General features: G+C 35.4%; 1 protein-coding gene and 1 long non-coding RNA gene across 2 annotated transcripts in view; both read left to right on the top strand.

The window, feature by feature from the left end:
- Nucleotides 1-14,706, top strand: part of LOC113663951 (protein CFAP210-like) — a 169,818-nt gene that overhangs the window by 94,397 nt on the left and 60,715 nt on the right. The gene's annotated exons all lie outside the window — the stretch shown is intronic.
- On the top strand, nt 11,700-12,946 carry LOC125141538. Its single transcript, XR_007140956.1, has 2 exons — nt 11,700-11,880; nt 12,230-12,946. It is a non-coding gene; the product is annotated as an uncharacterized LOC125141538 (long non-coding RNA).

Raw genomic sequence — 14,706 nt, 5'->3', positions numbered from 1 at the left:
TGTTCGTGGTGATCCTTAATGTCCTGCTGCCGTTCCCATATTTATAATTGAATCAAGTTTATACGTTTAGAGTCCTAAACGTATTATCTTGTGATACTTCTTAGGAATGAGCTCTTTTAGATGTGTAAAATTGGAGTAGAATTTGGGTGCAATTTCTGTAATTTCTTACAACTTCCTTTCACTCACATTATTCTATTGAAATATTCAAAACTGTGTTATTTGCATACAGTACTGAAGTCGAACACAAAAACCACCATGGCTTTAGTTAGTATTTGGTTAGTATTTGGATGACCTGTAATTTTACATGAGTTTGAGTCATTTATTCACTCAGGTTTTTCCCGTTTTACATAATAATGTAGGCTATTTGTGTTATCTGAAGTGAGATGAGCTCCTTGAGAGAGCTTTTGTGTGTCAGGGCTCAGCTACACACTGGATGACAGTTAAAGTGAAACTCTAGAGCACAATGGCATTAACAGTTATGGCAGGATCCTCAATGTCTGCTTTACTCTGCACCATTCTCAGCTCCAGCTGTGCAGTGCTCGGTCTCCGGTCAGGACCAGCCTGTCTGACGAGAGAAAATGAAAGGGTTTCATTCAAAAGCTTTGTATAGCTCTTAACCAATAGAGTCGCAAAATACCCTGTTTCTATCACACCCACTGTTTATTAGGGATGTGGTAGCCTAGTGGTGTTGGGCTACCAATCGGAAGGTTGTGAGTTCGATTCCTATGTCCACCAAGCTATTACCCTTGGCGTAGGCAATAGTCCTCTTAATGACATGCTGCATTACTGAAACAGTTTTCTCACAGGCTGCCTGTTAAAACACCACAAACGTTTATAATTAGCTGCAGAGACCCAAATAAAGTGTTTCTGAAGCTCTTTGTTGTGCACTGTTTTGCTTCTGTTTGTCTTTCACAGAACTATAATTGGAGATGTTACTGAAAGTCTAAAATCTTACAACCGAAACTAGATGAAGTTACTGCCAACTATAACAAACCTTCACTTGTAATCAGCCAATCATGTGGCAGCAGAACAATAAAAAAAAATCATGCGAATACAGATACAGAATTATTTCTGTTTCACTGAGTGTTATATTGTGTAAAGTATTAATGTTCCTTTTTATCGAGGTTCTTCACTAAGGTGACTGGTGAGGTTCTGATATTACATTCATGTTAATGTTAAAAGTACCACTGCATTTTTTAAAAATATTTCATTATTGCAGTTTTGTGTATTAATGAGTCTGGTGGCTTAAAATTTTTATTTGTTAGGGAATATGCCAAAGCAATCAAGATTAAATACATGAAGAATTTTTTAAGTGTTTTAAAGTAACCGGATTGTTTAACAGAATGTGGGGTGGTTTTAATCCCAACACTTTGTGGAAGTTCCACTCATTTCCAGTCCAGTTCTAGTTCCACTTCCAGTTCAGTCACAATGCGCAATACAAAAAAAATACAGCAAGAAATTGAACACGACGCGCACTGGTCCGTCTGCCGTGGATGGCGTGTGGGCATGCGCACAGGAGGGCAGTGTGTTCTGAGAGTTCCGGGTGGAGCAACACGTTGGTGCCCGCCATGAAGAATAAAATAAAGAGTCAATGACCAGACGATGAGCCTCCGTTTCTTATATATATACAATAACGAAAAAAGTTTGAAAAAGAATGTTGCAACATCTTATAAGATTATAAACTAGCACACTGTTTTAGAGATGGGGAAGTGTGATTTTAATGAAAAAATATATGAGCACTGGCACTGCTGCTGCTGCAAGTTTCAAAGTCAGGTGCCAACCTGGTGCTTTACTTTGTGTACAGTCTTTACTGGGAAATAATGAATTTGCATTATTATGAAATTTATTATTTTTGTGTTCTTGTGTAATTTTCACCTGTTAAAAGCGTCTATGGAAGTTTTACATATATATTTATTCATCCCTAGATTTTAAGATCTGCTGACCCTTAGTGGCAAATACAACATTTATACATTTTTATTTTTCCATTCATTTTAAATAAGCATTTAACTTACCTATATTTTAGAAGCAACACAAACATAAATATAGAGATGCCTCTTTTAACACAGTCATTAAAACAGTTGTTAGCTAAGAACATACAAACATCTTCTTCCTTAAGAACATGAAAAAGTTTTAATATCCAGACTTCTGCTGCTGTAGAAGGAAGAGCAGGTACTGTAACTCTGTAAAGCAGAAATGGTTGATGCTCAGGATTCAAAGCCAATGGAAAAGTCATCTGAGCTTGTTGTGGTTAGACCTGTAAAAAATAATGTGTTGATGGATGGATGGATGGATGGATGGATGGATGGATGTTGATGGTGGGAAACTTACACAGATACAGTAGTTATCTTCTCACTGTGATGGGCAGAATCTTTATATACCTTTGCCTAGTTACACAAAAAATAAATGAAAGTCCAAGTTCATTTTCATTCATTTACAACTTAGAGTTTAGCAATACCCAAAGTTTACATTATTTAGAAATCCTTTCTAGGTTAGGTAAGTAGAGTTGATAAAAATGTTTTCATGGAATGGAATTCATCAGTAAATAAAAAATATTTTGTGAAGCACACAGTTCCATATTCAGGACATAAAACAAAGAAAATAAAACTCAACCCATTTTCTCAATATTATTTTAAAACATTATTTTTTGAATTCTAAACTTTTAAAAATGTTATATTTATTATTAATAGATTTTTGCAGGCAGATAATTCATAGTCTTTGCATTTTCCTCACTCAGGGATTAATTTAATTATTATGAATACTAACCCAGCATTCACATGTCTACAGCTTTATATTTAAACTTACAAGCTTTGTAAACTTACAAAATATTTTAACTTACAAGCTCATTGCTAGTTTCCGTTGGATCAGAGGCTGTTCTTTCTTTCCAATTCCTGTAAATAAATGCAAATTCTCTATTCATTGGACCAATCACAAAGTAACAAAAAGTGACACATTTTTTTCTTCCCATCTTGATCTCGTCATAAAAATGTTAGTGTAATTCCTGGGTGTAAGTTGTGCCTATGTGCTGTAATTACTAATACAAAATAGAGTAACAACAGATGTTGGAAATTGGCTATGAATAACAGGATTAGAAATTAGTAAAAAGACTAATGCTGACTATGAGGACAGGGCAAAAATAAATTCTAAATGTTTTATGTACATTTAGTTTTTTTTATGACTTCTGCCTTGATTAATACCAGAAGCATAAATTCACCTTAGCATAGAATTTCTTTAGCCTAACATTCAATTTAACACATTACTGTACATGTAGACTTTTTTGCAGTATAATTTAAATTATAATTTTGGTGTCATCATTCTGACAACAACAACTTTACTACTACTACTACTACTACTACTACTACTACTACTACTACTACGACTACTACTACTACTACTACTACTACTACTACTACTACTACTAATAATAATAATAATAATAATAATAATAATAATAATATATGGTTTGTGGTCCTGTTTTCAGAACTCCACTAAAAAGCACACACTGTCCTGTGTATTTATTATCCTGTTTTATTTATCTAATAATTTATTTTGCATTCACATCACACTGCTGTGTTGTTGCCCTTAATGAAGTCATCTGTATGATTATTTTTTTAATGAATGCAATATATACACATTACATAGTGTTTAATGGTCAAAAACCTGCTATTTTAGATGAAAAAATGGTAAACTTTTTATAAAATATCTGCTGGTCTCTCACCTGTGAAGACACACGACACAGAAGAGACACACTGTGAGACACACTGTGCTTACTGAGAAAACTATGTAGAATGGCCATATATTGTCTTGTATTTCTCTTTCTGAATTGGCAAAAGATAAAAAAAATACAAGATAATCAGTAATGCATATTTTCACCAAATATAATCTATAATAATATAATTACCTCTTTTAAAAATGACATAAGTATGCTATTTCGATACTGAACAAGACATATTAAACACATTAAAAAGAGGATTTAAACACCACCTATAGTCAATATCCACTCCTTGTCGAATGGAAAACATGAGTATAATCCTGCATCTGAAGACTGTACATCAAATATCTGTAGTTTTCTTGGATTTTGTGGGTCAACATGCATCCTGCCTGATGTGTAGTTGGTCACAGTTTGGTTTATTACTGGGCTGTAGTTAAAAAGAAGAATCTTGTCTTTACGCCAGACAATATCTTCAGATTTACTAGTCCGATTTCCATCACAGTGTAAAATAACATTCTCTCCCTTTGTAACATTTCTGTTCATCTGGTTTTGAGTATTGTTCTCAAATGCCTTGGTACAATCTGTGGGTAAAAAAGTAAAGCCAACATTTAACATTTACTTGCTTGCTTATATTGCATATAAGCTATATGACAGCAATTTTCATTTGGAACTGTGAGCACAATCATGCTAGATTTAAATTTTTAAACAAACAAGCAAACAATCAAATAAATAAATAACCACATCTGTACGGTGAATAATGAAATGATTATTATCTGTAGACCAATCTAGAAGCCAGTTTGTTTGTGCAGGTATTTTACTGCATAAAATGTAATTTGTCTGCATGGATTATATTATTAAATCATTCACTTAAAACTGAGAAATATTGAATATTTGCATAAAGCTTGCAATTTTTTAACACCCATTAAAAAAAAATTTTAATTCCCTTATAGCTAGTCAGTTTGTAGAGCAGAAAATAGATGCCATACAATAACAGTGTTTGTGTAGAATTGAAGATAAAACAAATAAAGAATTTCTTATACCATATATACTTAATTGCTACAATCTAGAGACCAACATTGTTTTATGTTACTATAATAAAACATTAATTTCTTTTTGTAATTGTTTTTTCCAACTACACTTTTGTACGCTTGTCTGTTCATTTGTTACAATTGAATTGTGATAATGACTCAGCATTATAATAGTTCGGGATTAAAACGCAATGATAAATTATATCCCTTCATTACATAAAAGGAATTTAATATTATTGCAGTAAACATATACATGCACCAAAAAACTAAAGCCATGGTGGTTTTTAGTATACCTACTGTATGTATTTTTAAGTATAAAAATACCAATGTGTTTGTACACCCAGACATTATAACTAAAATGTCATTTTGGCTGTGTTGTGCCAATAAAATGTGGGTACTATATTTGGCTATATTTGAAATACACTACTCACATAAATAGTCATCAGACCCTCAATCAGCAAAACACACCCAAACAAGTGAAAACTAAATACCTGCACAAGACAACCAAAACATGATGAACACCAAATACTGCATTCTGATGTTGATGATGATGATGATGTCAGTTGATTAAAGATGAGTCTTACACATTGTGTAGTAGCTAAAGTAGAAATTAAAAGATGATTGGTTTTAGAGACACTGCAGAGCAAGCGGAAGCAGAAGTTAAGAAAAAAGGACAAGAGAGAGCAGATGAAAGTTCATACTGTAGGTGTCCAAAAAAAAAAAACTTTCTCATAAACAATTTAATCTTTAAAAGAGGATTATAATAAGATAATTTATCACTGTCTGAAAGTTAATAATAATTTGTACTGAATTTCTGAAGTGAATATTATTGTAAAATATTGTACATATAATTTTTTACATATACACTATTATTGAGCACTGTAGGTGAATATATGTATAGTGCCCTGAGATGTACTGGCGATGCATATAGGTGAGTTCTTGACTCACAAACCAAAATTATTTCATTGAAACAGGCATTTCCTGGGAAAAAATTATTTTATCAGCTGTAAGGTGCAACAGTACATTGTTTTTCAGGCTGTAGGGATCTCTCTCGCTCATATTTACAACCGTAGATCAAACACTGAACAAGTTTTACATAAGAATAGATGAACAGTAATGTACATATAAACCTATATACCAAGATACATTAAGTTCAGCACCTTTTAATACAATACAATTTGCTGTAAGAGAAATGGTGAAACTAGCCTCAATAAAATAAAGACAGACCAAATGTACATTTCTGTAGTGGTGTTCGTCCATGGCAGTTTCCTGAGTTACAAAATTGTTTACCACATCCTGAGAAGAGGGGCTTCACATGCACTACTTCAGCTCAACACTCCAGTCTTGTAGGGGCAGAAATGACAACCGCCAAAACTTGTACAACTCATTAGCTTTATTTTAAGGATATTTTGTTTGGATGTATCACATGAAATGTGCATTTTCTTCGTAAATTAATTAATTTTTATTCAGGGACAAAATTTTGTCATAGTTTGCAGGTTGAACCCAAATTCAGGACAACAGACAGAACTTCAGTAGAGGGGTTTAATGAGTGGTAAGGAGAACACACAGTCTCAATACACTCAGCATGCACAGTGTAAGCATTCAAAATACCCACAGACACACAGGGGCAGGGAAACAGAAAATTGCAGTGTGTACAGAAACCCTTGGAACAAGAAAAGCTTCCGGCAAGCAATCTTTGAGGGTTAAGTCACAGTTCGACAACCAGACACTTTGGTCGACGTGATGGTGGTATTTTTAGCCCAGGAAGTATATCGACAGGAGGACTTGAGTAATGTGGCGACCAAAGCCTCTAGCTCCTGAAAAGTGAACAGAGGAGGTTGATATCTGTAAGCGGCATGGAAAGGGGACAGACCAATGGTCGCATTTGGCACGGAGTTGTGGGCATCCAGAGGTCAGAATTAAAACGAGATATAGTATGAATATTAAAGAAACATTTTTAAACACAAGAATGTGTCAATACATTTGGAAGTGACACATTAATTCGCCTGTCAGTCTGTTCACAATCAGACACCTCATGGGGCTATGATATGTTGCATTTAAGTTTGTGATTGTTCATGTTTAAAGATAACAGACTTTAAAATGCACTCACTAGAAATTTTAGATTAAAAATTTAGGGCCTCTTCTTAAAACAAGCAGCCAACAAGATATTTGTTCGTAAATGTAAACTGAATTATAATAATAGGGCTAAGTGCCATTTTTATGTACAATGTATTATGTACAATACAGTTATTTTTTTTCATCTTTCATTTAATTTTCATGACCTTTTGTCACAAAGCCTGTCCAAAGTTGCTTTCCCTGACAGGAAATTAAAATTGCTGGGATTCGGTGCTCTGAATGTGATATCCTATACAATATATTTATAGAATATCACACTAAGAGCTGATTTTAAATGTGTAGAGAATAGTTAATATCAAACTTTTACACAGAGTATTTTCACTGTATTCCTAGTTTTAGTCTTTTATGGTAACAACCCTTTAAGACAAGGCTCTGTTATTTATTGAGCTTATTCTGTGCATGCTTCTCAGTCTAGTTGCAAACAAAAGTGATCAGAAATGTAGTTATGTTAAATAAAGTCTTTAAGTAAAACTAAAGTAAACAACGTCGAGCTGACACCATATGACAGACATAACTGTCTTGTAGCATTTTGGCTGTCTCTCTCTTTTTCTGGGCCTTGATTTTCTGCTCTTGATGGAAAAGGAGATCTGATGCTTTGTTTGCTTCAAGCATCTCAGCAGCCTTCTGTTTCTCCTCTTGCTTCTTGCACTGCAGCTGTTTTTCCTAAAATTATATATGGAGACAAAAATAAACTGACATGCCCCAAAAACATGTAACCAAGTAACAGAAACCAATTGAAATGTAAACCATCAAAACATTAAAAGTAAAAAATACTGTCTTATATTGATTCCTTATTGTTAGTTTCCTAGTTAGTTATATAACATATTTACCAAAACTGGAGTTTACCACAGCTTCACTGTGTTCAGCAATACTCCTCAACTTCGCTGCCTGCTGTTCCTCTTTCTCATGCTGGTGTTTATCCTGCTTCTGCAGCGTCTGCAGCTGCCCTGGAGATCAGCTCTTCTTCATTAATGACTGGCTGTTCGAGATATGCTGCCAGTTTGTCAGCAACAATTTCCCTGTTTCTCTGAGTCTCTCTGCACAATTAACAATCATCACATAAATATGTAACAGCACACTACATGGCCAAATCTATGTGGACACCTGTCCATCACACCCATGTACTGCATGGGCCTTCTCCAAAGTTGGAGGCACACAGTTTTCTAGGATTTTATGTATACTACAGTATTACAATTTCACTTAAAAAATAAAAACTAATAGCCATCACTGACAAAAAGCATCTGATCCACCAAGTTGCAGACAGACGGTGTATGTACCAAATTAAGATTAAAAAGCAGTACTGTAATCTAAAGTTACAAACACAAATTTTCAAATTGACATAACAGGCAAAAATGCTAATGGTGAGCACAAAGGGCAGGGGAGGGAACTGAACCCCAAACCCTGTAAATTATTATTATTATTAGATTCAATCAAATCATATTTTTCCTAAAAAATGAGAAAGAGCACCTTCGCATTTCAGGCTTGCTGCCCCCAGTTTGAGAACTGATTACCTGATAAGCCTTCATGAAGCTTTCAATTCTCCTCTTTCTTCTTCTGCTCGAATTTGATTTGCTCTTTTTACAGAGCTATTGGAAACGCTTACGCTTATTACATGCACCTTAATTCTAACAAACAAGGACACTGTTATACCTTAATTCTAACAAACAAGGACACTGAAAGCAAAGAGCTCTCTTCCCCACTGTTCCTGTGATTTTAAAGAAACAGCAGCATTTCATCTTCGCCGGCCAGTGCCACTGAGGGTGGATATGAGGCGGTGTGAGAGAAAGCATGCCAAAACCAGAGGAGTCAATCAGGAGCGGCTTCTAACTCTTCACCCTCCGAGAGTAGGCGAGCTAGGAAGGCTTTAATAAGAGATTTAGTAAGAGATTAATAATATAATAATAGATTATCTATAGATGACTCATGGTGGATATCGTTTCTCCCCACTTTCTCTGCATATTCTCTGGAGTGAAGCAACCAAGGAACTCTCCAGCCTGCCAGACGTCTGCCACTCCTCAGTTCACCCACACAACTGGTCAGCTGCTGCACTTCACCTGCACCTCCAGGGCCAACTTGAACTTTCACCTGCACCATTGCACTCTTTGCACTCACAAAAAAGTGCAATAAAGGCACGGAAATTTTCCCACCACTTCCTGTCTCTGCATTTGTGTTCCTGTGTCTCATTTCACCATGCTACATAGTGCACACTTTGTAAACAAGCCCCAGCACAACTGCTGTGACTTAACACATTAACTAAAATTTCAATATCATAGCTACTGTAAGATGAGGATGTTTGACCTACAGCTGTTGTGTAGGCCGGTTTTTGTGGGGGAGCCTGATCTGGTGCGGGAGGTTGAGAGATACCGACTAGAGATACTGTAGTTGGGCTCGCCTCCACACACAGCTTGGGCTCTCGAACCCAACTCCTCGAGAGATGCTGGACTCTTTACTACTCGTGGAACACTGGACCATCTCTATACCCTCGCCAGGTTGCTGGAGGGTTCATGGGAGTTTGCCCAACCAGTCCACATGTTTTCACAGTTTTCTAAATGTTCTTTATCTGTGCATATCAAGGTAATGACCCCTTGTATTATGCTTCGTGGAAATGCTTCAAATTCAGAACTTTCCTTGAACACTTTTAGTACAAAACAAGTGATGAGATGTGTCACAATATCATCTTGTGATAAGAGAAACAAGTGATAAGATATCATTCAGACTAACTCCTCTTTTGCAGAATTGCTCTTATCGTCAACATTCACAGAGGGGCAACTGACACCCGCTTCCTTCCTGTTCTTTCTTGCTTGTTCAGGCCAAAGTTTATTACTGCTATTCATTCCTGGTACTTTGCATTAAATCTTCAAAAATCTAATTTTTTTCCAGTGTCACCCAAATGAGGATGGGTTCCCCTTTGAATCTGGTACCTCTCAAGGTTTCTTCCTTTACCATTCAAAGGAGTTTTTCCTCGCCACTGCTGCCTGACTCACCTGACTTGCTCATTGGGGATAAATGCAAACATATTTAAATATATCTAATATTAATCTTGAATTTTTGTATTATATTAATCTTTATATTATTCTTTATATTAACCTTTTGTTTTATGTTAATTTTCTGTAAAGCTGTTTTAAGACAATGTCAATTGTTAAAAGTGCTATACAAATAAACTTAATTTGATTGAAATTTGAAAATAATTTTGATTCCTTTGAGAATGGCCATGGTTCTTGCATCTCTCCTGTAAATGTTATCTCAGACATTGCATGAAAGTGAGTTTCCTCAGAGTGTGAAGCCAGTTTATGGACAATGTTGAGCGTGTAGAATAGGGCTGCACGATTTAGGGAAAATGTTATATGGCGATTATTGAGGTCAATATTGCGATATGCGATATAATAAACAAATGGTATCATGAGTTAACTTGCTTGGTTCTCAAGGAAAAGGCCCCCCCCACACACACATTATATACACACACACACACATATATATAATGTGTGTGTGTGTGTGTGTGTGTGTGTGTGTATAATGTGTGTGTGTGGGGGGGGCATTTTCCTTGAGAACCAATATGTATAAGAACCAATATATATGTATATATACGTATATATATATATATATATATATATATATATATATATATATATATATATATATATATATATAATGTGTGTGTGTGTGTATATAATGTGTGTGTGTGGGGGAGGTTTCAGAGACAGCTTTCAGAGAGAATGGGTTGTCATGTCCACACATGCATTTATTTATTATTTATTAATTTCATAAAATCGCAGCATTTTGTGTTGTATAATCGCATAGGCTTGATATCGCGATTGCGATATGATTAATCGTGCAGCACTAGTGTAGAAGAGCTGGTCTGTTTTGTAAGGAGAAACTTTGTGGAATAAGTCAGTTTTCCAAATATTTTCTCCTAGCTGTTACTGAATACTGGCCACTCATATATTCCACTCATTTTATCACAAAATGCACAATTCTTCTTTTTGAGTGATTCCATCCTGCACTATACCTGTTCTACTTGATTGCTCATTAACTCAAGCATCTCGGTCACACTGTTTACAAAGATGTACTATATTAGATGTACTATCTATTTCATTCGATTCACAAATTTGCCGCTTTTAAACTCTCTCCAAGACGTCCATGAAGTGAATTGGAGACCATCTGATTACCTGTTGTCATTCTCTTACACATTTTAGATTTTTTTGGAAGGTGGCTTCAGGAGATTCAGGTAACAGAACTTTTAAACCATAAGTTTTTCCATGTCATTACCTTCGAATGTGACTTCCAGAGATTACCTTTTGTAATGATGCATGACTTTTTGTGTATCTTCTTCCATCACACTTCATGAAAAGTTAGAAAGATGAAAAATGACACTCAGTTCGGTAAAGAAACTCAGCCCCACTGTTCAACAAGTCATTTTTAAAAAAGATCATTCATTCCCCACAAGAAAATGTTGACTCCCAGGTCACAAGCATAGGTTTAGTACTAGGACCTTGTGTGAATAAGGCTGCAGGTGTTCAAAGCAGATTCATAAAATTTGTACAGTACAAGTTAATGCATCAGATTTATAAATTCTTTCCTAAATTAAATTAAGGCTCATTTATTAGTTTATTCAGTAATTCAGTACATTAAAAATAGCTTGGTTCCGCTGAGAAGCAAAGGCAGCTATTCAACCTTTTCACCACAAGATGGCACTAATGTGCATCGTGTTGAAATTCTTCGAGTGACGAATCGTTCCATGATTCAGATAGAATAGAATAGAATAGAATAGAATAGAACAGTACGGAGCATAGAAGCCTTTATTATTGCCACATATACATTAAAGCAGAATTATTTTCTTCACAAACCCCGACTGAGGAGCTATGATACAGCACCCCTGGAGCAGGGAGGCTTTGCTCAGGGGCCCAGCGGTGGCTTGGCTGTGCTGGGCCTTGATCCCTGATCCTCCAATCATCAGCTTCATTTCACCATCACTATTTTCTACAGTTAATCATCATCTTATAAACAGAGGTAATTGTGATATTGACATATCTTATACTTTTTTTGAGGTTTACATGATGAAACATTTTATCATATACAGGTGCATCTTAATAAACTTGAATGTCGTGGAAAAGTTAATTTATTTCAGTAATTTAACTCAAATAGTGAAACTTTTGTATTATATAAATTCAGTACACACTGACTGAAGTTTAAGTTGTTGGTTCTTTTAATTGTGATGATTTTGGCTCACATTTAACAAAAAACAACCAATTCATCTCAAATCATTAGAATATGGTGACATGACAATCAGATAATCAACTCAAAACACCTGCAAAGGTTTCCTGAGCCAGCAAAATGGTCTCTCAATTTGGTTCACTAGGCTACACAATGGGGAAGACTGCTGACCTGACAGTTGTCCAGAAGACAATCATTGATACCCTTCACAAGGAGGGTAAGCCACAAACATTCATTGCCAAAGAAGCTGGCTGTTCACCGAGTGCTGTGTCCAACCATTTTAACAGAAATTTGAGTGGAAGGAAAAAGTGTGGAAGAAAAAGATGCACAACAAAACCAAGAGAACTGCAGCCTTGAGATGTTTGTCAAGCAAAATCCATCCAAGAATTTGGGTGAACTTCACAAGGGATGGACTGAGGCTGTTGTCAAGGCATCAAGAGCCACCACACACAAACATGGCAAGGTTTTTGGCTACAGTTGTCGTATTCCTCTTGTTAAGCCACTCCTGAACCACATACAACATCAAGAACTGGAGTGTTGCCCATTGGTCTAAATTCCTCTTTTCAGATGCAAGATTTATTTTTTTAATTCAATTCAATTCAAGTTTATTTGTATAGCGCTTTTTACAATGGACATTGTCTCAAAGCAGCTTTACAGAACATAAACATAGAACAGAAGGTAAACATAAGGAATAATATAAAGAAGTTATATAATAAAAATTCAAGATATATATAGTTCACAGTGTGTATGTATGTGTTGCACACACAGAAGAGACGGAGACTTCTGGTGGCACATATATTGTTTTATTGCTGAAAAAGAACTGTAAAAACACAAATAAAGATAGAAATTAGTTATCTTCCAACGGTTTATCGATGACTGCCAGAGTGACTTCTTAATAAATAAATGAAGCTCTATATCCACAAACTCACTTTGCACAATCTTATGACAACACATCAAAAGAAAATGAAAATATATTGCTGAATACTGTCTGTAACACATTAACATTTTCATGGCATCAGACAGACAATAATACTCAATAACCATACACAAACGGTGTATAAGCACTTTCTTTCCTTTTTAGTAGGCTATTACTCTTTATGTGCTCTGTTGTAAACAATATGTATCTGCATTTTACCCTTACCCATGACAGATGTACAGAACACAACTGTAACAATAAACAAATTACAACTCTAACATTAGGCACTTAAGAGAGATGCAACAGTTAACACATAAGACAGCACTGGCTCTCTGACTGCTGGTACGGATTAAAAATCAATTAGTTTTTGTTTTTATTTTATAACAATTTCTTTCTCCACTCTTGTTATTGAATCGTGTGATAATGTTGAAATGAAGAAGGTTTGAACGACAGAAGAACAATGAGATTACTGTAAGTGAAACTTATGGCGGACTCCGATAAGGATCTGGTGTCTAACTTTAAAATGAGGAAATATTGTTTGTATATCTTTTAAATTCTTTAAAAAATATTCCATTGTAGCAGCAAACATCTGAAAGACTGGTTACAGTAATTCCTGATCAGGACTTTCTTTCATTCACATTATTATACTGATACTGAAGTCGAGCACAAAAACCACCATGGCTTAAGTTAGTATTTGGTTAGCATTTGGATGACCTGTAATTTTACATGTGTTTGAGTCATGTGTCATTCATTCACCCAAGTTTTTCCTGTTTTACATAATAATGTATTTGTGTTATCTGAAGTGAGATGAGTCTTTGAGTGTCTTTTTGTGTGTCAGGGCTCCGCCACACTCTTGATGACAGGAAAGTGAAACTCTAGAGTACAATGGCATTAACAGTTATGGCAGGATCCTCAATGTCTGCTTTACTCTGCACCATTCTCAGCTCCAGCTGAGCCTTACTCGGTCTCCGGTCAGGACCAGCCTGTCTGACGAGAGAAAATGAAAGTGTTTCATTCAAGAGCTTTGTATAACTTTTAATCAATAGAATCACACAGTACTCTGTTTCTATCACACCCATTCTTTATTAGGGATGGTTTATAGTTCTAAGGGAGTTATTCTGGGATAAACTTTAGTCTTACCCTTGACATAGGCAATAGACATGTTTAATGACATGCTGCATCACTGAAACAGTTTTCTCACAGGCTGCCTGTTAAAACACCACAAACGTTTATAATTATCTGTAGAGACCCAAAGTGTTTCTGAAGCTCTTTGTTTTGCACTGTGTTGCTTCTATTTAAGTCTTTCACAGAATTATAAGTGTAGATGTTACTGCAACTTTAAACATAAACAATCATGTGGCAGCAGAACAATACAAAAAATCATGCAAATACAGATCAACAGCTCAGTTACCTTTCCTATCAAACATTACAATGGAGAATTTCCCATATAACAGTCTCTTTAGCTCTTTATACAAAACAAAGGCCCCTGACCTGTATCTGTTTGTTTTATGTATTGTGCTTCTGCCACATGAATTGCATGAATAAGTGAACTGCATGAATAAGCAAGTGTACAGTTATTCCTCATAAAAGTGGATGTGTGTGAGTGTTATTCAATAGTATGTTAACTTGAGAATCAATTTATTTACGTTTAACCAAGAAAATGGTAATACAAGATATGTTCAAACTTTTGCATGACTGTAGGAAGT

This window comes from Tachysurus fulvidraco, chromosome 6 (assembly GCF_022655615.1).
Source record: "Tachysurus fulvidraco isolate hzauxx_2018 chromosome 6, HZAU_PFXX_2.0, whole genome shotgun sequence".
Classification (NCBI taxonomy): Eukaryota; Metazoa; Chordata; class Actinopteri; order Siluriformes; family Bagridae; genus Tachysurus; species Tachysurus fulvidraco.
Note: the sequence above shows the minus strand (reverse complement) of the source record. Positions and strands in the feature narration are given on the sequence as shown.